General features: G+C 44.8%; 1 long non-coding RNA gene across 1 annotated transcript; it reads left to right on the forward strand.

The window, feature by feature from the left end:
• Positions 1-1,914: 1,914 nt before the first annotated feature.
• On the forward strand, positions 1,915-12,261 carry LOC103693956 (uncharacterized). Its single transcript, XR_015640166.1, has 4 exons — positions 1,915-2,051; positions 10,723-10,784; positions 11,311-11,384; positions 12,041-12,261. It is a non-coding gene; the product is annotated as an uncharacterized LOC103693956 (long non-coding RNA).
• The last annotated feature ends 11,661 nt before the right edge of the window (positions 12,262-23,922 follow it).

The raw sequence follows: 23,922 nt of genomic DNA on the forward strand, positions 1-23,922 counted from the left end.
ACACAGGATCAGCCCCCAGTCCAAGGAAAACTCTACACCTCATACAAAGATGCTAAAGATAAAAGTACCACTCAACTGGAAATTGAACCTCACTCAGGAGAACATTATCTCCAATTAGCATAACCACCTAATGAACACTAAAAGGGGAAAAACTAATTACAGGAATCACAAGCTGTCTGGGTTGAGGGGAATCTCACAGGTCAGTATAAAAATCTGCCCTCTTATACTACAAGACCTACAGAGCCAACTAACCTAGCCCATGTCCGCTCACAGAGACTGGACCACCAACAAAATGGCCTGCATGGACCAGATGTAGGCCCACCTTTTCCAACCCCTAACCATTACCTGGAGCCCCTTTGCCATGCCCCTAGCAAGTTTCTCACATGCCTACCACCCTCCACCCTAGGTGAACTACAGTCCTCAGGAAGTCTTACCTCAAGTAGATTCAAAACCGACCTCCTTGAAGTGCCTATTAGTTGACAGAGTGTGCATAAATCTTGCCGTGCAAGCATCATAAACACACCTTCTTCTGCATACATGCCTTCCGTGTTCGCGAAGTCAGCTTATGCCTAGGTGCAGAGAAGCCTGATTGTCCCTGCAGCAGCACCTCCACTTATGCTTCCCCTGGGATAAGAGGATGTTAGTTTTGTTTTATTATGGGATGGGCAGCAATGTGCTCATTGAAAAACCGCAATGAGCGGGATGAGATCTAGTTAATCCTCAAAGCTGAAGAGCCAAAGGGGTGACCACATGATACAAACTGGCCAATGAGATATGAAAGGACATCTATTAAATTGCTGGAACAGCTTCTATTTTCTAATTAAAGGAAATGTTCTTTGGACAAACATTTGCCTTAAATTATTTGCCTTAAATACAGTTGGATAGGGAAGTGATGTTGAGGGCAATGGCAAACCTCTTGGAATCGTGAGGTGACAAACTTAGAGATGACAAGCCAAGATACCGTGTGTGCAGAGCATAAATGCAGAAGGAGTTTGGACCCTGGATAAAAATGAAGCATTGTTGCTTATACAGAAATGGACTCATCCTGCTCAGTGACATCACTGTGGTTTGATCATCTAACCAATATGGAAGTTGTAGGATTTATTTTAACCAGGAGCAGCTCAGCTCATGGGAGCTGCATGTGTCTCGCCTCCCAGGCTGAGATGGATTAGCTATTTCAAGCCTTTTCCTCAGCCCCACCTTTTGACCTCTCTCCTTGGTAGAGCTCATCTGTCAGGCGAAATGATGAAACTCAAGCCTGAGAATTCCTGCCAGGCAGAGCCGCTCCTCCCTCAGTCAACATCCCAGCCTACACTTTACCCAGCGGCCATTGTCCACGTTGGTTGCGGTTGGCTGTAACTCAGAAGTCTCCCATGCTCAAGCCAAGCTCTTTCCCTCATATGGACCACGTGGACCTTCTTACTTGGATCTGAGTATGAAGCTTTACTTAGATTTATCTTTTTCACATCTGCTTTCTCCATGTTGCTTGACCTGACTCCTTCGGCTGTCGGTGTGGTTTTGAATCATTTTTCAACCTACTAGCTTTTCTCTCAGCCCCATGACTGCCTAGAAATGTGATCCCCATGCTTTCAACATGGGACAAAAATGGCTTGGAAGGGGGGGTGACCAACCCACAACTGAGGAAGACCACAGATGAATGCTAACACAGTGGTAGGCACTGGTCTTGCATTGTCAACAGTCCTACTGATATAAAACACACTTCCCTTACATCCATTTTAATCGAAACCTTTCTGAAACCAATGCCAAAGGGAGGCAGAAGCCATCCCACAGGAAGGAGCTAACCATGCTGAGGAAGAAATAGTGATGGGAATCCAACACACCCATGGCTTAATATTGTGACATCGTCGTCTCTGCATTCTGAGCATCCTGCAACAAAGGCTTGTCGGGTTATGTGCAACAAAATACAAGTTGAAAGGACTCTTGAGGATTTAAGAGCTTTGCTCTGAAGAAAACTGCATTTGGACGGAATACAGGCATTCATTTGATCGCAATAGAACATTCTTAGAATTTAGAAAGCAGAGCATGTAATGGTATGTACTTTTATTGTAGACATAATAAGCAGACCCAAAGGAGGAGTAAGGGGACTTGAATGGTGTCTGTGACAAACAAGAGTGGAGAAAATAAGAGGGATGGGACGGAGAGGACGAAACGAATGCTGAGAAGGGGATCAGGGTGAGTGCCTCTGAGCTGCCTGATGCTCAAAGATCTGAACCGCCTGTCACAGTTAGCGTTAGCTGTCTGTCAACTCAACACAGATGTAGAGGGAGCATCAACTAAAGAACTGTCCAGATCAGCTTGGCCCGTGGCCATGTCTGTAAAGCATTTTCTTGGTCGATAGCTAATTGATGCAGGAGGGTCCAAGCCCTCTGTGGACAATGCTATCCCCCTGGCAGGTGGATCTAGGCTGGATTAAAAAGGTGGCTGAACAAGCCAGAGGGAGCAAGCCAGGAAAGCAGAAAGCAGTACCCCTCCATGGTCTCTGCATCAGTTCCTATCTCCAAGTTCCTGCCTCGCATTCCTGCCTTGCTGTCTCTGAATAATGAATGGTAACTTGTAAGCCAAAATAAACCCCTACAAGCTGTGGTCATGGTGTTTATCCAGTAACAAACCCGGCACCATTAGATTATGTCCAATATCCACCACAATTTCTTCACATGGTAAACTACTATCATTCCCAGTTCCAACAATACCAACATCAACACTGTTGCTACTGCCACCAACAGTAATTGTAAAGCTAGGAACAACCCTACCACTGCCACTATCAAAGCTGTGAGTAGAGTGATGCATACAGCCACCAACACTGCTACCATCCAAATCCCTACTCCACTGGCCATTAAAATCTCTCATCCCCCACTCCTTTAGCAGGTACTGTCCCAGGTTCTGAATCCAGGACAAGGAACCTGGACAGGAGCTCTGGCTCTCTGATTGGCTGGTGACCCTGGATGAGTTACTTTACTTCTTTGCATCTCAAATCAATAAATTCATGTTGAATGAATTAAGGAACCAATACGATATTATCGTGTGTCTGTTCTTAAAGTCCACAGGCACAAAATGTGCTATGAGGCAAGTGGGTTTATTGCCAGAGAACCAGAAGCTATGGCTAAGCTGTCTCTGACTGCCCATACCTCTGGGGCTGATGATTTTAAACAACAAACAAAAAATACACAGAAAAATGTATGTCTCCACAAAGAGCATGTGTGACTTTTAAGCTTATTCTCAAAGTGGGCTCCTAAAAACACTAACCAGCATGGCTGGAGTCTAGATGGGACTTGATATTTGGCTTTGTTTGTTTTTATGTTCAATGTCTCTTTCCCTGACAGAATGAGACTTACAGGTGACTGTGTCTATCCATGTGTTTTATTCACCTGTACACATAGCAGGTTCACACTATCTCATTCATGAAACATGGAAACATCTGTTGCATCCACTTTGGGGATGCTCGAGCAGAAAAAGCAGGAGAGCTGTGATTACATGAAAAAAAAACTGTGTTGGTTGAATAGTGGAGTGAATTCGTAATCACCACATCCTCTACCGGAAGAAAATGGAAGAAAGGCTGATAAAAGTTGGGCCTCAAGACTGCATGCAACGCTCTGAACGTCAGTGTTAACTCCGATTGAGCTTGAGCCTCAAACCAAAACAGTATGTCTGTAGTCTCAGACACCACTAGGAACCTGCCAGGTTAGGAGACGATCAAGCATAGGTGATGTAACATGAGGTAAGTAGATATTGTTGTATTTAGGAAACTGAGGCTCAGGAAGCCAGGGCATTGATCTCTGGGGCTCCATGAACACCATGTGAGCAGCCCTGCTCATGTACATACTGTTGGGGGACTTATGTCTAATCTGAGGAGTCAGGAAAGTGAACAAGAAAACAGGGTAGGTTATTTGGGACTCAACAGAAGCAGGGAAGGAAACACACAGAAGACTTGTCTAACCTTGTTCCGGTCACAAGACACCTAACACATTCAGTGGAGAGTCTCTGGGCACTGACACTGTTCTCAGGGGGACTTTCAACACTGAGAGGATGACTGCTGGGAAGGACTTAATGTGAAGTAATAGGCACAAGACAATGCCAAGAAGAGCACACTTTAAAGTTGCTCGTATAGAATGCTTAGAATAAGCATATCTTGTCCTAAATATCTTTCCTAAAATACTGCCTTCTAGTTGAAGATGTGTGGTTCAGAAGTTAGACAAAGGTCACCCCCCCCAAAAAAAAAACCCCACAAAGATAAATGAAGAAAGAAAATACCATTCAAATGACAGATTCTTCTAACCATTCCACTATTTTTCAGAAAGATTATTCCAATGTAAACTTGGCCAGCTCAACAGCACTGAGCATTAATCATTGATATAAATCCTTGACAGTTTGGTGGGATAAAATTGTACCTTACTGCCGCTTTGATTTGCATTTCTTAGGCTATTAAAAAAAAGGTTTCTAAAATTTGTATTTGGAACAACTTTTCTCTCTGACTTTCAACAGCGACTTTGTAACGTTGTAGGCAGAGCACGCATAAAAGGGCACCAGCAAATGTTAAATGTGGTGTGGCCCTGGGCAAGGTTAGGTGGGTCTTTTCCAGTTGTTTCCTGCCTCACTTTTATTTGCAATACATATATATGTCTAACTTACTTACTGTGCATTAATGTGAGCCCTGCACAATGTATCAGGAGACAGGCTTTTGTCTGAGAGACACAGAAGTGAGTGTGTGGCTGTGTTTTGAAATCAGAAGGTGGGAAAATACAACAGAGCTGTGTCAAGGAACCAGTAATGACCCCACCTTATCAACCCGTCGTGACGTGGCTTTTCCCTAGTTTGTCCTAGCTCCCACCTAAATCTTTGGATTCTGAAAAGTTTTAAGGAGAAGAAAAGAAGAGGTGCAGAGAAGTGACTCAGTCAGTTGAGTGCTTTCTGCACAAGTGTGAGGGCTGGATTTGAACCCCCCATACCCATGTAGGAAGAAAAGGAATGGCTGTAACCCCAGCAATGGGTAGGTGGAAACAGACAGATCCTTGGAACTCACTGGCTAGGCAGCGGAAGAGATGAGCTCCAGGGCTGACGGGCTCAAGAAGAGACGGGTCTCGGTGACAATAAGGTAGAGAAGAATCCAAAACATACCAGATACTGACTTCGAGACTCTGCACGCTAATGGATAAATACTTCCTCATAAAATAAACAGAGACAAGAAACACTCGTTCGAGCTTTCCTGGGACTAATTGAAGCTGTAGTAAAACAGTACTGCATCTCACTTGAGTAGACTTTGGGATTCATTTGGAGAACAGCAGTAGCCACCTTGAGATGTATTTATTACGAGTTTTCAGTGCAACGCCAGTGGGGGTACAAGGAGAAATTCTAAAATAACTACTTATAAACCTTAAATGAATTTAATTAGACAGCTAAAATGAAAAAACTCTAAATTACAAGCCATTGGAGACATGATTAATTACATGCATATTATGCAGAAAGCACAGAAACCACCCATGGCTTCCCTCCCGAATCCAGACATAAATATACTGTTGCCAGCAAGATAGCTCCCAATGGGGGCAAATGCAGACCCAGTGTCTGCAATCAAAGCCAGGGCATTTGAACAGAAAGGGTTTCTACCTGTCCTTGAGCCTTCAGAGACCACAGGGTCACTTGTCCTCCCCAATCAGGTCTCCAAGATCTCCAGTCTTTTTCCCAAAGGCTAAGTCTAGTCTCTCCTCATTCTGTCATCCCTTCGGGACTAAGTACACAGCATGGCTGTTATCTGCCCTGCCTGCCCGTTATGATAGCACACCCTCAATACATGCAGGGTGAGCCATCACTTAGGGAGACTAGGGATGACAGGCCACTTACAATGTCATTATGGGGGAGGAGGCAGATTTTCAAGCAATGCACAAATAAATCCATTTTTTAATTTTATAAGATATACTCATGAAAAGAAAACTTCTGGAAAGATGTTCTTTTATACCAGTCCTCAAGTATGAGAAAGACAGATGTGTTATAAATGAACCCTGGCTAGCCCTTTTTCCTTTGGTCAGGGAATGAAACAGCCTATAGGCATCCTGTTGACCTGGTTCTGTGTGACCACAGTCAGCTGAGAGAAGAAGTGCTGGGTTTTAAAACAACCCTAACCGCAGGTATGCAAGGAAGAAAGGAACTGGGGTTATATGACAACTTTGCCCTGGTCAGCTACAAGTCCCCAAGCTACAAGGAATTGTTGAGACCCTTGCTGGGTTGGCATGTTCCTAGGAAATGTCTCCACAGGAATCAACACCAAGAAGATCCTGGATCTTACGGAGCTGTGTTCTGCTAGAAAGATCTAGGCAATATTACAATAAACAAAAAATTGCACAATACATTAGGGGGAAACAAGGTCTGTATGCACAATAAGGGTAACCCGGTATGGAGGGACAGGTGGAGTTGTAATCCAGGACTAGGGAGCCTGCCAGATACATGAGGTAAGGTGGAGTGCATGAAGAAGGAGTTTTTCCAGAAGAGAGAACACCAAGGATAAAGGCCCTTGGGTTGAATACATCACAAATACAGCCAGCATGGAGACCAGCAGACTAGGTTAGATGTAGTTAGAACAGAAATGTAAGGTCAGATCCCCTTCTGGGGCACGGTACATGGTGAGGTTGTAGGTCTTACTCAGAGAAACCAAGGAGCCTCTGCAGGATTCTGAGCATAGGTTTTAACTCCCATTTTTCGTGTATGTGTTTGTATGCTCACATGTGTGCACTTGGATGTGGAGGTCAGAGAACAACCTTGGGTGCAGTCGCTTGATGGCTGTCCCATGTTTTCCCCTCTTTGTGAGACAGTTCCCCTGGCCTGGAACTCATCAAGTAGGTTAGGCTGTTCACCAACGCGTCCATGTCTCTGCGTTTCTCAGTACTGGGATTACAAGCTGGCATCATCACAGCATAAATTCATCCCATTGTGTGGATTAAAACCATATCGCCATGCTTGCAAGGCAGGAGCCTTACCAACTGAACTGTCTCCCCAGATCAACTTCTGCTTTCTTAGCGGCTTTATCGAGTAGAATTCATTTGCCATATAATCCACCCATTTAAAATGCAATGCTTTTTTAGTGAAATAATTTGGGCAACCTAATTTTAGAATACTTTTGTTTCTTCCTACAAAGCACGCGTTCAGTATTCAGGCCCCAGTTCCTTCCTCACCTCAAGTTCTGGCAAACACTAATGCACGTTTTGTTTCTTCTGGTGCGCCTGCCGCAGGCATTTTAGCTCATTGAAATCATGCAATGCATTGGCTATTGTGACTAACTTTTTCACACTTTTTGTAAGGTTCATCCTCGTTGTAACATGCACCACGTCCCATTCTTCATCACCATACCTAATTATAGAATGTGCAACGTGTTCTTAGTTCATCACCTCGTAGCAGATATTTGAGTTGTCTTTGCTTTGGACTCCTATGAACACTACTTTGGACCTTTGTCTGCATGCCTGTTTGTTTGTTTGTTTGTTTGTTTGTTTGTTTGTTTGTTCTTAATCTACTGAGGCGTTGTTTGGTTTTGCTGGGTGGCTATACCACCGGGCATTCTCATCAGCAATGTCGGCAGCTCAGATCCTCCACACACCATCGATGCCCGCATTGACCACCTTCTTCGTTTAGCCCTTCTCGTAGACATAAAGACTTACCTGATAGTTCTGATTTGCATTTTTCTAATGACTGATGGCGTTAAACATCTTTTCGTGTGCTTATTAGCCAATTGTACATATTATGTAGAGAAAAATCTATTCAAATACTTGCCCATGTAAAAATTAGCTTGTCTTTTTTTTTTATGATGTCTTTAAAAGTTTATTCTAAGTGTTTAGTTTTAAAAAGAAACTACCAGGAACACGTTATTTGGAAAACAAGAGGAAAAAAAAGAAACAATAATTTTTTGAAAAGCTGAGTTTAAGAATGAGGAGATGGCTCAGTCAGTAAATGATTTCCACACAAGCAGGAGGATCTCAGTTTGGGTACCTAGCACCCCTGTAAAAGGCTGGTGTCAACAGCCTGAAACTCTAGCACATGAAGACTTGTAGATTCCTGCTTATTATGAGTCCACCTGTCTGAACACACAAGCTGCATGTTCAGTAAGAAAACCTGTCTGAAGAAAAGAAGCAGAGAGTAACCAAAGATTCCTGACACAGATGTCTGGCTTCCACACACATGTGTATGCCCACATGCACACACACACATAACACTTGCGTACAACACACATACAGGAGGGGCTTGTGCGAGCACTGGCCCTCACCATGGCTCGTGTTCTATCACCGATGAAATGTAAATTCTCAACCAAGTGCAACACTCAGAAAGCAAGATTGTCTCCAGACTTTGCTGTTCTAATGTACTGGGCTCAGAACAAAATCTGATAGAGTGCTTCAAATGAGGGAACAGGGTAACCTGAGCTTGTACATCACCACACAAGGACACAAAGGCAAGGTTCCCCACAGGGCAGACAAACCCATAGGAGAAAGAGAAGGTTATAGCTCCCTACAGTGAGAAGCATCTGATGACATTATGGGAACTAGGGTTGCTTGGTGAATGCTTAAGAGCAAAGTTGTCCTTAAACATGAGACAGGGTGATGAGATGGTAGTGCACACTGTATCATCATGCTAAGTTAACATTATTCTAGAATTAGATGATGAGCTAGCACTCACTAGTCCTGAAGGAAGATCATAAAATACAAGGAAAAATAGATACCTAGAGGGATTCTGTGGGAGATAAACAGACAAATAGCCACAGGGCAGAAAACTAAAAGAAAATAGACTTGGTAGTTACAAGTCATCGTAACGAAAGGCAACAGCACTATCATGTCACCTGGTCGTAATAACTGCCAACAGCATGGGAAATGCTGTCTAGCTGGACAGCCATGCACAACTGTAACTCTTTATCTACAGAAAAGAAAGCATGCGTTGGTGGGCATCCCAGGTCTTTCCTACATACACGGAGAGTTCCAAGTAGTAATGAACTATGAGACAGGCTTATTGGTGTCTTCTCCTCCTCCTCTTCTTCTTCTTCCTCTTGTTCCTCCTACTCCTTCTCCACCTCCTCCTCCTCCTCCTCCTTCACATAGACAATATTTGCTCACATGTTTATATATTCTTCAAGTGGTTAATCATAGAATCTAAGGTTAGACTGTCTAGATGCAAATCAGTAGCACTCTGTTCGTGTTTAGATCAATGGCTTCCCCTCACTGACCTTCTGCTTTTCCTCAAAGCATCATGGGAACGACAATAGACCATACTTCCCCCCAGGCAGTTGTACTGACAAAAAGACTTGAAATGTAATTCAGAAAGATTAGCACCCAGTAACTGTGTACTGGTTAGTGCTAGGTACTATCTTGGCCTATTAGAATTGCTATAGCAAATCATCTGTGGCTGTGAACCTTATATAAAAGATGTTTATTTGATTAAGTATGGACACTAAAAGTACACAATATGGAAGCCCCATCTGTTTGACATCAGGTGCAAGCCTTCTGGCTACATCACACCACGGTATATGGGGTTCTTATAGAAGGAAAAAGACCCCAACAGCAAAACCAGAATTAATGGGGACAAAGTGATTCTTTTTATAGCAACCCACTCTCATAGGAACTAATCCACACCTACCAGACCTGACCCACTCACAAGGCATGGTACTAATTCACTTATGATGGCAGAACACCATGACCTCATGACTAAATGATTCCAAAGCCTCAAACTCACAGTTAGACATTACAGACATCCTAACATCACTGTAATATGATGAGGTTTTTTTTTTACACAGGCCCTGGCTGTGATTGGAGCATCATTCCTCATGAGCTACAGCCTCCCTTTCTCCCCTTGTCCTTAGACATTTTGGACAAGTCTACTTATTCATTAAACACTCAAGACTCCTCCTCCCTCTCATCCGTCCCACTGTCTTTATCCTAGGTCCAGCATAACTCTTCTTTCACTTTTCCACAGAAGTCCAAGGTTTGGGAAGTATCCATGGATACCGCCTAGAGGTAGACATAGAGACTGCCACTCTGGTCCCTGGTGTTGCTTAGATCTGGTCTCAGGGTGGAGTCAGTCTCATAGCATTTGTAAGAAGCACTGTGGAGGATTAGGACTTTGTTCTAGTCCCCTTCTTCTCCCTTTCCTCTGCCTCACCTTTCCTTCTTACAACTGAACATGTGTAAGCTGACTGAACACAAGTTGAGAAGCCTTTTTAAACAACCCATTAAAACTATTAAGACCTAAAAAGTGGCCTTGGCGAATGGTTGTCATAGCTTTATTACATTGCTTGGGGTTGGGGGATAGAAAGCCTGGCTGTTTTGCTTCTGATTTCTCAGGGCTCTCCTTACAAGCTTCTAAATTTAGATCTCAAGAATTATTGAGCTTCTACTAGGGGTGGGGGGAAATAGTCTGAAGTCCTGCCAAAGCTCAAAGTAACTCTCTAGTTCTTTCTCCTGGAGTCCTTGAAAAGAAACTGGCCAAGGATTTTACATTAGGGTGGGGCCAGATGGGGATGGTTGCTGTTGAAATTGTTGCTGAGGAAGAGACAGGTGGACATAGTGAGGATTCCATGCTAAACTGATCTCCTTCCTCAGGGCCTTGCCTGAGTCTTTGTGGGCATTTGAGGAGGACAGACAAAACACTAAAACCCACTAGTGGTTTTTTTCTTCTTGTTAAAAGTAAGATTCAAAACGTATGTCCAAGGTAACGACATGCCTCAACTCTTTGTTTTCTAAGAGAGTTGCATATCAGGCACTGGGCACCACTGGAGCAGAAATGAGAACAAACTGAGAACCCAGGTAACTATATGAAGTGCACGTGTGTGTGTGTGTGTGTGTGTGTGTGTGTGTGTGTGTGTGTGTGTGTGTGTGTATCTGTATGTGTGTTCATGTACACACATGAACATGCTTATAAGGCCAGGATTGGGTAGCAATGGGGGTTTAATGTGGCAGTCCACAGTGGTCCAGGATCGTACTAACTATGTCAGTAGCCTCTTCAGTCCTCACCACTAATCCTCACAGCATCCCACTGCAGAAGGGCCATCACTCAGAAGAGACCAGATTGGGGTATGAGAGTCATTTGCCCCAAACAACACAGCAGTGAGAGGACAGTGCCCGATACAGTTGGGGTCTGAAATGTCCCCCAGTGGCCGTGTGCTAAAGGCTTGTTCTCTAGCCTGAGGCAGTGGGGGAAGTGATACTACTTTAGGATATAGGGTCTATTTGGAGGAAGTAGGTCACTATAGGCCTGCCATAATGGATCCTGCAACAGTATCCTTTCACAATCATCATGGCGCTTAGATCTATTAAACATGTCTCACAACAGGACAAGAAACACTGAAGTCAAGAGAGCACAGATGGAAACCTCTGAAATCATGAACCTGGATGAACCCTCATCCTGTAAGTTGATTTCTGGAGGCACTGTGTCACAGTGATGGGAAGTTGACTCATACATACAGGGTTGGAGTTTCTGCACTTGCAGGATGTGTGTGCGTGCATGAGGGTCAGGAAGGGCTCCCTTCATAACTGTCACTTATGCCTGCCCTTCTCTCCTGCCCTCAACACATTGAGAGTCAGCCTGTATACAGATCCCCCTTTGTGTCCCCAGTGCTGAGAAGAGACAAAAACAGAAGATAGCAAAACTGCAGTTGCTGCCCTCGAGGTGCTAGGAGAATCAAGACTTATGTTTCCAATATGTAAACTGTGACCAGACTCCCTGCATGGAGGATCCTGGACAATTCCCCAATGGAATCTGACCAATCACATTGGGAAGTGTGAGCCCTAAGAGGTCCTGAGATAATCTATAAACCTCCTCTCTGAGGAACGGCCAGCATGAGAGTTGCTATACTTGTGTGGATAATAGTCTATGCCTAAGCTAGGCATTGTCTATGCCCAGAAAAGTGTTCTAAGCAATATCCGATAATCACTTTTAAGCCACTGGAAAATCATTGGTGCCAATGACTGACATTTCCAGAATCTAGGAGTCGGTGCCAAGCAGAGCCAAGGGAAGTACCTGTGAGACACTCCTTCGTGCCTACATCTGTGTTGTCTTACAGGTCTGACAGCTCAGCCTGGTAGAGCTCAGCCTGGCAGAGCAGGACAGAGGCAGTGTCTGAACAGACTCACAGATGGCTCATCCTTCCTCACTGTGCGACCCTAGGAGAGTTTACTCATCTGTTCCCATCCTTGGCTTCCTCCCCCTAAAACAGTGAGCCAATGCCACCTTCCCCACAGGATTACTAGAGCCTTAAATAAAAATTTTAAATGTGCTGAATGCTACTTGGCAATGTTATTATTTCAATGCAAATTGCTCCTTTCCTCTACAGACGCAAAATCCTCCCTACACCCTATTTCCATTTGGAACTTAATAGAAGGAAACAAAATTTCAATGCACCTCCCCCCCTCATCTACCAGAGTGGCGCATCCTCAAGTTTGGCAGTAGAGACTGAGGGTAAGGCTGTGTGGAATGGACACCCCCACCCTCTGCTTTGTGGGTGTATAAGTCCTTCGAGCCTGGGGGTGAAACCCTGACAGCAGCACTTACCCTTGGCTGGGCAGAGTTACTCCCAGCAATTTGTGTTAAGAGATACGCCAGCAAAGAGAACAGAAAGACACAGGTCGTATTAACCAATGGCAATGCCTGGACTGCACTGCTGCAGAGTTGGAGAAATCAATTGTGAATACAAGATAGAAAAATGAGCACAGATTGGGTGTTTGACAGTCCCAGGAAACTGCCATTGATGGTTTTTGATGTGGCCCTGGTCCTGTGGTTTTGTTTTTCTTCTCCTAGAGGTAATTGCTGAAATATTTATGAATGGAATACAATGTCAGATATGCTTAAAAATAGCCAGGAAGAGGGAATGTGTGGGTAACAGCGCTTGGGGGCTTATGACAGAGTCTGGTTTTTGTGTGGGTTCCCATAGTCAAATCAGGACAGTACAAAGAGGAAACCCTAAGGAGCTCACCTTACTCCTAGGGCTCCTCCCTCTCCCCAGGAAGCTTTGCTTCCAATTGCTGTGAAGCTTCCACACACTTTCTGGGCATTTATGTACTATCTGAGTACTCACGAGGGTGGAGGTTGGCAATTATTTATTAAACTACAGGGGTTTGCTCTGTGTTGTGTTGTGGTAAATATTTAACATCAGTTGGGGGTTCTATCCTGCCTTAGATCATTCAGTTCCCAGATAAAAGACACAAAACCTTTATATTTATAATAAGCCTTGCAGCACTAGAGCTGGGCAGATATCTGCCCTCTATGTTATTATGTCCACTCCCCTGTCAACAACCTCGAGACGTAATGTGCCATGTTCTGACCTCTGCAACCAAGCAGCTCCCACAGAGGCAAATATATATACAAAAATGGACACCCCTCGCAGGTGTTCCCAGAGGATGGCCTCCTAGATGATTCTAGATTCTGGCAGGTAATTAGCGCTAACTATTGTACACATTTTAATAAGGTAGCTGCTCTTTCACGAAGCACTCGTGGGTGGGAGACCTGCACCTCAATTGCTCCCAATTCCCGTCCCAAAGGCATGTGATGTTTACCTTGGCAGTCAATCACTCATACCCAATCTCTGTGACCTGAGGATCTGGTGGATGAGAATCCTGTTAGCCTTTCCTTCTCCTGGATCAGCATCTCTCCTGGGACACAGTAAAGAGAAGTATCACTGACCGAGAGTGATGGAGGAGAGGTGCGATTTTAGGGTGCTTAAACAACAATGCCCTAACTGTGGGGCTCAGCTGACCTAAAAACTAAATACATCTCTAGAGGGCAGTAAAGAGAAGAAGACACTTCTTCTGTGACTTCATCTGTCTAGGTTAGTCTGGCTGGGCCTGGTCACCATGTTGTACCCCAAGGCTGTCTACTCTCACAATGTGACTGAGTGGGGTGGTGGCTGCTTTTGCCAGCACACCAGAGTTCCCGAAGGACTCTGTGTCAAGCATCTTCCTCTGATGCAACTCCCTTCTCAATTCAGCCAGATGCGATGTGCACCCAGAAACGTCCATGGCTGATGTAGGCCACATCAGCTTTTTCTTTCTCTCTCTTCATTTTAATTCCTTTCGAAAAATCTTACTTCATAACTCTCATTGTATGACTCTTCTATAAATTGCTTTGGATTCGTTTAGAAGGGGAAAGGTCTACATACAATTTTACATGTTTGGGCCCGTTGTCACGTCTTTGGAGACATCTCAAGGCTGAAATGATGCCCACTGAGAACACTGCAGCCTTGTTTGTAGAGTGGTTAACTCCAGGACTGGAGCACAAAATGTATACTGTGAACTTAGAACTATCTACTGTTGTAGGAAATAAAGAAACACTCGAAGGTTGATAAGGATGTGACAAAATATGGCCAGGTTTCCTGGGGTCAAGTCTAAACTAATTTGAACATCAAAATGAGCAAGGATATAGCCTATGGAAGGGAATCAATCTGAATATGCTACACTTAATTCAATCATCAGTGGGGAGAGAAGTCGTATCCATTTCTTTTCCAGTTGTGATAAAAACATCAACATAAGAGAAAACAAGTTTATTCTATCTTACAGTTCGGGTCCACCATGGCAGCCAAGTGAAGGCAGGGGAGCTGGAATTGGCCTCTCACCCTGCATTCACAGACCAGAAGCAGATAATCACTTTGCTGCTCAGTTATCTTTACTCATTTAGATACCAGCCAGGGGAATGGTGCCACCCACAGTGGACCGGTCTTCCCTGTTCCAAGAATGCAATTGAAATGGGGGCCTACTCTCAGGTAATTCTAGACTCTATCAGATTGACAGCTAATACTAATCCTCAAAGAAGTTTTCCTCACAACAGCAAGACAACCAAGAAGAATAAAAGTAGAGTTAGAAAACAAGCAAATTAGCTCTTGTTGGGACAAGCAGCAACAAATGAACAGGCTGAAAGGTGAGAACTGGGGAAATAACAGCATATTTATACAGTCTGAAGATGTTTCCCCACAGAAGAGCCTGGCCATGGAAAAATGTAGGAGCTCAGAAATCAGCCTCCTCAGTGTTGGGACAGTTCACACTCACACACACTTCCTGCCATGAAGCATGGAGCAAAATGCAGCATGCCTTCTTGGGGGATTCCTACAATAGCCACACAGTGTGAACCTTGTCGCACAGAAATATCGAAGTGTGAGTTCTTCTAATAAAATCATCCACCAGAAAACCAAAAAACTATGTACATCTAAAAAGAGTGAATTGATTGATTGACAGATTGATTAGTTATACCTTAATATGCTCGAATTAAAAAAAAAAAAGAATGAGTCAGAGTGCCTCAAGAATATCAATGATCGTGGAAAACAGAGAAACACTGGGAACTGATCCAAATTAAAGAAGACTAAATAGATATGATAGCAGGCTTGTCTTTGCCACAAAGAACATCATGAGCATAATAAAGAATATCTAAATAAGATTTGTAGATTACAAAATCCCATGCAAACGTTGATTGCCTGCTTCAGTAACTTCTTAAAGAACGGTCATGTTTCAGGGAGAGAGACTGATGGCTGTTTGCCAGCTTTCTCAGTTTGGGCTGATAGGATAAAAGTACCACAGATTGGGTGGGAGAAGCAATACAAAATTATTTACCCCAGTTACAGTGTTAGGAAGTCCAACAAGAAGGTGCTGTGTAACTTGGGTTCTGGGGATCGATCACCTCCTGGCTTGTAGAAGCCCCTGTGAATCTGAAAGAAAAACAAAAGAGGTGGGGTCTCTCCCTACCATCTGGGTCTTCTTATAAGATCACTACTGTCATTCACGAAGGCTCCACCCCATGACCTCCACAAAATATCCTTTTCCCTAGCCCACCTCAGAGGACAGGCTTTCTTATTTGAATGTGGAGATCAGCAAACATTTAGTCCACAGCAGCAATAAAGGGTCATCACATCCCACAGAGAACTCAGGATCAAACTGCATGTTTCAGTTTTGTTTTTTGTTGTTGTTGTTTTGTTTTGTTTTGTTTTGTTTTGTTTCATTTTGTTTTGTTTTACCACAAGCATCTTTATCTGGATCCCAGATATTATGGTCCATATAGCAGGGATGTCATAGCAGTGAGCCTCCAGCTGCTCAAGCTGAATTCTGAGTCAGGAAGCAGAGTGAGGAGCCATCAGCTCTCCTTTGCATGCAATCCAGGATGAGGGTACCTTCTCAGCCCGGCAAAGGGTACCACGCACAATCCGCAATGACGGTACCTTCTAAACCTGGGAAAGGGTACCACTCACAATGGGCGGGTCTTCCTACCTCAATAAAACTAATCAAAAAAATCTGCCATAGGCTCTCCTCAATTAACTTAATCAACATAATCTGACATAGGTACGCCTGAAGACGATTCTCCTAGATGATTCTAGGTCGCCATTTGACAGTTAAGATTAACTATCATATAAGAGACAGACAGGCAGGCAGGCAGGAGTACCTGGTTTGGCTTTTTGGTTTTGTTTTGTTTTTTAAAAAGGTGTTATCTGTGAGGCTAACAAGACGGCTCAGGAGGTAAAGGCTCCTGCCCTTCAGGCTGACAACCTGAGTTCAAGCGCCAGGGCCCACACAGTGGAAGGAGGGAATCAACTCCCGCCAGTTGTCTGTAGTACATCATGCCACATGTGCACATGCATACATACATTCATAAATTTTAAAGTGCTATCTGAAATATCTAAGTAAAGTGTTGATGAGGATTCATGGTATAATTGTTTTAATTTTCAGAAAATGAAACCATGTCAAACGAGGGGGGGGGGGCCCAAACCACACCCTCAACCTTGAGTCTGAAAAAAGCGTACCATTCTTTCTCAGAAGCCAACAGTGCTCCCTCCCTCCCGTCTACTCCATTCTGAGGTGAACCAGGGAGCTGTAACATGACGCTCCATTTTCCCTCCCCACACTAAAGAGCTTACTTTTCTGTGTGGCCCAAACCACAGATATAGTGTTCAGGATCCTGTGTCATGATCAGATGCCCTTCTCTCTCTCCCACTGCTCCTTCGGCACCACAGGGCAGGAGTTGTGCTGGGCTTACTGACCGTTACACTCTCAGTGAGGGACTCGGTGCAAATTAAAGATACAGCCCCCCTGGTAGAAAAATAGTTATGAGTTTTAAGACAGAGGCAGCCAAGCATTAAATCAAGTACAAAAACCTTTCTGGGGGAAGTAGGGGTCACAGCACAGTAAAGCTGCCCACAGTCACCTTAGTACCAGTGCAGGAAAGGGACCGGGTAAGTGTGTGTTGTGTGACTGAATAAATAATGTCCCTTGCCACATTTAAAGTCTGAATTTGAAGCTGAGGTCCCTATACTTTTGTACTCATATTTGATAGGGGCCTTCATGAACTAACACAGGATAGACTTGGAACTCAGGAGCGCTCCTCCCTCTGTGCAGCGGGGATGCCAGGACACGCCCAGCCTTCCATACTCTCATCCCCAGAGCTGCCTCCCGGGACCAGCCAATGTGGGCTCTTGACGTCCTGAAACTCAATGCAAGATACAGCTCTTGCCCATCTCCCCTCACAGACACTGCACTGCTGCCTCCTCTCCCCATCCGCAGGCTCATTCCAAGTACAGAATGTTCTAGCCAAACTGGGCTTCGAAGAGAGGCCACCAAACCCTCTTTCTCTCATGACCTACATTGCCATTGGTTCCATGGATGGTGCTTTTTTGTAACTCAAGGAGGAGAGTGTTACTATGACAACAGCTCCTGGAGCTACAGGGATGCAAAGCACCTACTTAAAAAAGTTCATTCACCCATATGGCAAATGGGCTTCATCAGTTGCTTCTAAATCTGAACCCAAACAGGGTGAGCCGAAAAGGTATTTTCAAGGACTAATCATACTGTGGCATCAGAGCCATGCCATGGCAACATCAGACAACGAGGACAGAGCACAAGAGAGATTTGGGGTTTTTATTTATCCCATTCATCATGACGGTGTGAAAGACGAAGAACAATTCTTGGGAGTCACTTCTCTCCTCTCACCATAGGGACCAAGGATCATCTCAGGTTGCCATGTTTAGCTGCAAGCACCCTTATTGATAACACCGACCCTGGGATTATTTTAAAAACAAATACCACTACAAATTAGCAGTGTTTTCACTCACTGTGGTGGTTTGTATATGCTCAGCCCAGGGAGTGGCACTATTAGAAGGTGTAGTCCTGTTCGAGCAGGTGTGGCCTTTTTGGAGTAGGTGTGGCACTGTGGGTGTGGGCTTTAAGACCCTTACCCTAGCTGCCTGGAAGTCAGTCTTCCACTAGCAGCCTTCAGATGAAGATGTAGAACTCTCAGCTCCTCCTGCACCAGGCCTGCCTGGATGCTGCCATGCTAGCATCTTGATGATAATGGACTGAACCTCTGAACCTGTAAGCCAGCCCCAATGAAATGCTGTCCTTATAAGAGTTGCCTTGGTCATGGTGTCTGTTCACAGCAGTAACACCCTAACTAAGACACTCACTAATGTAAAGGTGAACACTAGGAGCAGCAGTCTACCAACAAGGGCTGATTGTCTCTTCAGTGGAGTGTTCCTAATGGATTTCCATTTCACTATCCAGCAAACACTGTGCATGACAGGAATAAGATGAGAGGAGGAGGTCCTTGGGCCTAAATTCCTACCTTTCTGCTTGTCTGTGCACAATGTGGCCTTAGGAAAGCTGTTTCTTCTCTGAGTCCTACTTTCTTCACTGGTTACATCTGTTCATTCACTCATCTAAATATCCATACCTATTTCTTGAGCAACTTCTAAGCGCCTTCCTCTGGGTGGTTGTCACGTGTTGATGTTTCTCTTGTGGTAGCTGAGTACCTTTCTGTACCAAAGATGCTAGAACATGGAGGTTCTGTGTGGGCACCAGCTGGACTTCTCCATGTTCAATGAGTTATGTAGGTGTTGCCTTCCGCTCCAAGACAGTGTTAGGTCAAAATCAAAGTAGATGTCATAATCATTTGCCTCTGTTTTTTTTCCCTGACCCATCCCCACCATTCCTGGAAGTTAGAGTCTCCTGTGATTCTCAGAATCCCACCCTTCCACCACAACCTGGTTCGGCTAGGCTAAGTCTCTGACTGTATACTTGCATACACAATCTACTTGGCCTCTGAGCAGCTTCCTGAAAAGCAAGGATCGTCTTGCAACCCACTCAAGTCCACCGAACCTGGCACCAAACAATATATTGTGTGCCTAGTTCCACATAGTTCAAGGAACCTTGCACAGCCAAGGTCTACAAATAGGTTTGAGCATTTTCTTATATTCTTCTCACAATCAGTGAACATAAATCCTGTGGCAGTTTAAAAGAGGTACTTGGGGACTAGAGAGATGGCTCACTGGTTAAGATCGCTCACTACTCTGGACCCCGTTGCTGAAGACACCTACCCATCGAGCCTTCACCCCATCCTAGCATCATTGGTGCAGCGAGGGGGAGCAAATAGAGACCCTCAGTCAGATATTACTGAGAGGGGGAGACCTTGGAACGCTTAACTCAAATGAGATGTCTCCATCAAATCCCTCCCCTCTGGGCTCAAGGAACCCTGTGCAAGAGGAGGGGAAGAAAGGAAGGAAGGAAGAAAGAAAGAGAGGGAGAAAGAGAGAGAGAGAGAGAGAGAGAGAGAGAGAGAGAGAGAGAGAGAGAGAAATGGAGAAAGAAACAAAGAAACAAGAAAGAAACAAAGGAAGAAACAAAACAAAACAAAGAAAGAGTATAAGAGCCAGAGGGGATGGAGTGTGGGCATGTACACGCACGCACACACAGACACACACAGACACACACAGACACACACAGACACACACAGACACACACAGATACACACACAGATACACAGACACACACACAGACACACACAGACACACACAGACACACACAGATACACACAGACACACACAGATACACAGACACACACAGATACACACACACACAGATACACACACAGACACACACACAGATACACAGACACACACATAGACACACACACACAGATACACAGACACACACAGACACACACACAGACACACACACAGATACACAGACACACACATAGACACACACAGATACACACACACACAGATACACAGACACACACACAGACACACACAGACACACACAGACACACACAGACACACACAGATACACACACAGAGACACAGACACACACAGATACACAGACATACACAGATACACACACACACAGATACACACACAGACACACACACAGATACACAGACACACACATAGACACACACACAGATACACAGACACACACAGACACACACACAGACACACACACAGATACACAGACACACACATAGACACACACACAGATACACAGACACACACAGACACACACAGACACACACAGACACACACAGATACACACAGACACACACACACAGATACACACACGGACACACACACAGACACACACAGACACACACAGACACACACAGACACACACAGATACACACACAGAGACACAGACACACACAGATACACAGACACACACAGATACACACACACACAGATACACACACAGACACACACACAGATACACAGACACACACATAGACACACACACACAGATACACAGACACACACAGACACACACACAGACACACACACAGATACACAGACACACACAGAGACACACACAGATACACACACACACAGATACACAGACACACACACAGACACACACAGACACACACAGACACACACAGATACACACACAGAGACACAGACACACACAGATACACAGACACACACAGATACACACACACACAGATACACACACAGACACACACACAGATACACAGACACACACATAGACACACACACAGATACACAGACACACACAGACACACACACAGACACACACATAGACACACACACAGATACACAGACACACACAGACACACACAGACACACACAGATACACACAGACACACACACACAGATACACACACAGACACACACACAGACACACACAGACACACACAGAGACACACACAGATACACACACAGATACACACACAGACACTCACACACAGACACACACAGATACACACACACAGACACACACACACAGATACACACACAGATACACACACAGACACACACAGATACACACACAGACACATAAACAGACACACACACAGATACACACACAGACACACACACACACACACACAAATAATATAAATAACTTTTTGTAAAAAGGTTCAGTTGGCCTCGGGTTAGTGAACATTACACACATCACTCTAAGTAGATGGTACTGGTGCATGACTTTGGGGGCACCTTGAAGCCATATGTTCACTGTCAGCAGTCAGGGTGGGGTTGGGTTCTCTGTAAAGTCCCCAGTCCTTCCAGTTGTGCATCTGTATTTGACTCTGCACATCCCAGCTGCCATCTGTCACTCTCCCCACTGTGTCACTACAAAAAGACCTCTGTCATTCCCAGGCTTAGCAAAGATCTGGTGCCCAGGGGAGTGCCACGGAGAAGAGAGGAATCCACACCTAACAGAGCATCCATCCGAACTCCAGGGACAAGGACCTGCAGCCACATGCCCCTCTCTTCATTGCAGAGTCCCTCCCCAGTGAGGCAGAGGGAGGAGGGAGGGAGGGGAAGGGAAGGAGCGGAGGGAAGGGAGGGGGAGGGAGAAGGAGAGGGAGAGGAAGGAGAGGAGGAAGCATCACTGATAATCCCTTCTGCTTGCATTGCTGTTCTTGCTACTATGTAGCGATTTGCTGACTGTTTCTCCTGTTACCATGATTACATTCAAAAGTTGATTGCATTCTCACCGATCCTCTCATAAGGAAATGAAAGCAGCGTGTCTCATTTGCTCACTTTGAAAATCCTCCTGTGCTCCACAGGTTTCCGTGCCTGCCTTTGCTCACCCCCTGCCCCACCGTTCTGTCCTATGCGTGGCTTTGGTTTTTATTGCTGTTGTTTGATGGTGCCTGTTACAGCAATTTCCCTTTCACAGCCACCAGAGAGGAAAGGAGAAATACGTCTCCAATTCCCAGATAGTGTCACCGGCCAAACTGTTTCACAATTAATTCATTTATATTTATCGGTTCCAAGTGCTATTCCTTCCCATTCAAAGTGTCTCCTCTCATGATGACAGAAAGGCTGGCCATGGTCTACAGTGAGATCAGCTTCATAAGCGGGCCCTTATCCCCATGCTACTGTGTACCCAGAGATCACTCCCTGTTCAAGACCAAGCTCAACTCTCTGCCAAGTCCTCCTTGGCTGCCCCTGGAATTGCAAATTAATGGAAGAAATTAAGAAAGAAAAGCAGGCTATGGACCCAAAGCAGAATCATTAATGAGGCTCCTTCAAAGAAAGCAGCAGCTTGAAGCATTTGTGCTGGCCGGTTGCCACCAAAGCCTGGGTTACTGTGACTTCCCCAGGCTTCAACTGCCTCAACGTTATCTAGTGTGAAGTCAGGTAGCTGGTTAGACACCTGCTGGTTTGAAGAACAGTGAGGTTGGAGCTCTCCCCCACAGCCAACAGCTCCAAAATCAAGACTTAAACTCTGATTCCTGGGCAGAGGAATGGGACCTAGGGCCTATCTCTGGGCATGGGATGAGAAGGGACATCCTGAACTGCCTACCAAGTCATTAATAGATAACTATCTAAACCTGGCAGCAGGAACTCAGAAGGTAAACCTCGTAGTTGGAGGCCCTCTGATAAGAACAGGGCACCCTGTTGCTCCCTCTTGTAATGGGCTGCCAGTTACCTGGAAAGAGGAAATCCCTCAGGAAGAGCTGCAGACTCTGGAGCCTTTAGAATACTGTAAAGCTTTTCTACAGCACAGGCTGGCATGGTGCTCCCCTGGCTACTCTGGTGCTCCCCTGGCTGCTCTGGTGCTCCCCTGGCTGGCCTGGTGCTCCCCTGGCCTTTCTTTACCCTCACCCCTTGAGAGTACCTCCTTCACCAGGCAATAAATTGCCTTCTACTCTTTGCTCTTTGCCCTTCTGGAATTCTTTCCATTACATCACAAGGACTGGGGAGAGGAGTCCAGAGCAAGATCCCAATGACAAACATTTTGAGTTTTGTTGGTTGGTTTGGTTTGTTGTTAATATCTAATTTTTCTTGTACATGTGTGTATTTATTGTTGTGTTTATGTTTGTGTCTGTGCAGGTGTGTGTGTGTGTGTGTGTGTGTGTGTGTGTGTATAAGTCAGAGGACAACATCAGGTGTCATTCCTCGGGTACTGTCCACGTTTTTGTTTGTTTGTTTGTTTGTTTTGTTTTTGTCTCTTACTGGCCTGGAACTCATCAAGTGGGCTAGGCTGGCCAGCCAGAGAACCCAGTCATCCTCCTGCTCCACCTAGTGCTACATTCTGTGTGTGTGCCACGATGCCTAGCTTTTACATACCTAAAGATGTGTGTGTGTGTGTGTGTGTGTGTGTGTGTGTGTGTGTGTGTACTCAGGTCCTCATGCTTACAAAGAAAGTATTTTACTACTGAGCTCCCTAAGACCTCTTATATTTATTTTAAAGAAATCTTACCCCTATCAAGACTTCTTATCACAACCAAAATATAACATTAATTTACAACATAAACACAGTAAAAATGAAGCAGTTTAGGAACTAGGCATGAGCTCTGACCATGGACATATAAGATTAAATGATTATTTTAAAACCCAATTCAGCGGCAAAACCACAATTTTTTGGCCTTCTATGCTTATTATTTGTCCTCCCTCTGTCCCTAGTACTTTTAATAGGCTCCTAAAACACACACACATACACACACACACACACACACACACACACACACACACACACATACACCCCAAAAAACAAACAAACAAAACTACTCATTTATGCAAACACTGCTCCCTAGAGAAACCATGCTTTGTACAATGATATGTTCTAGGTGCAGATCATATCCCAGTAAGCTACAAAGTGACCTTTATGAGATATGCATTCACATGAAACACACACACACACACCACACATACACACACGCACATACACACA

This window comes from Rattus norvegicus, chromosome 16, assembly GCF_021556685.1.
Source record: "Rattus norvegicus strain SHRSP/BbbUtx chromosome 16, alternate assembly SHRSP_T2T, whole genome shotgun sequence".
Taxonomy (NCBI): domain Eukaryota; kingdom Metazoa; phylum Chordata; class Mammalia; order Rodentia; family Muridae; genus Rattus; species Rattus norvegicus.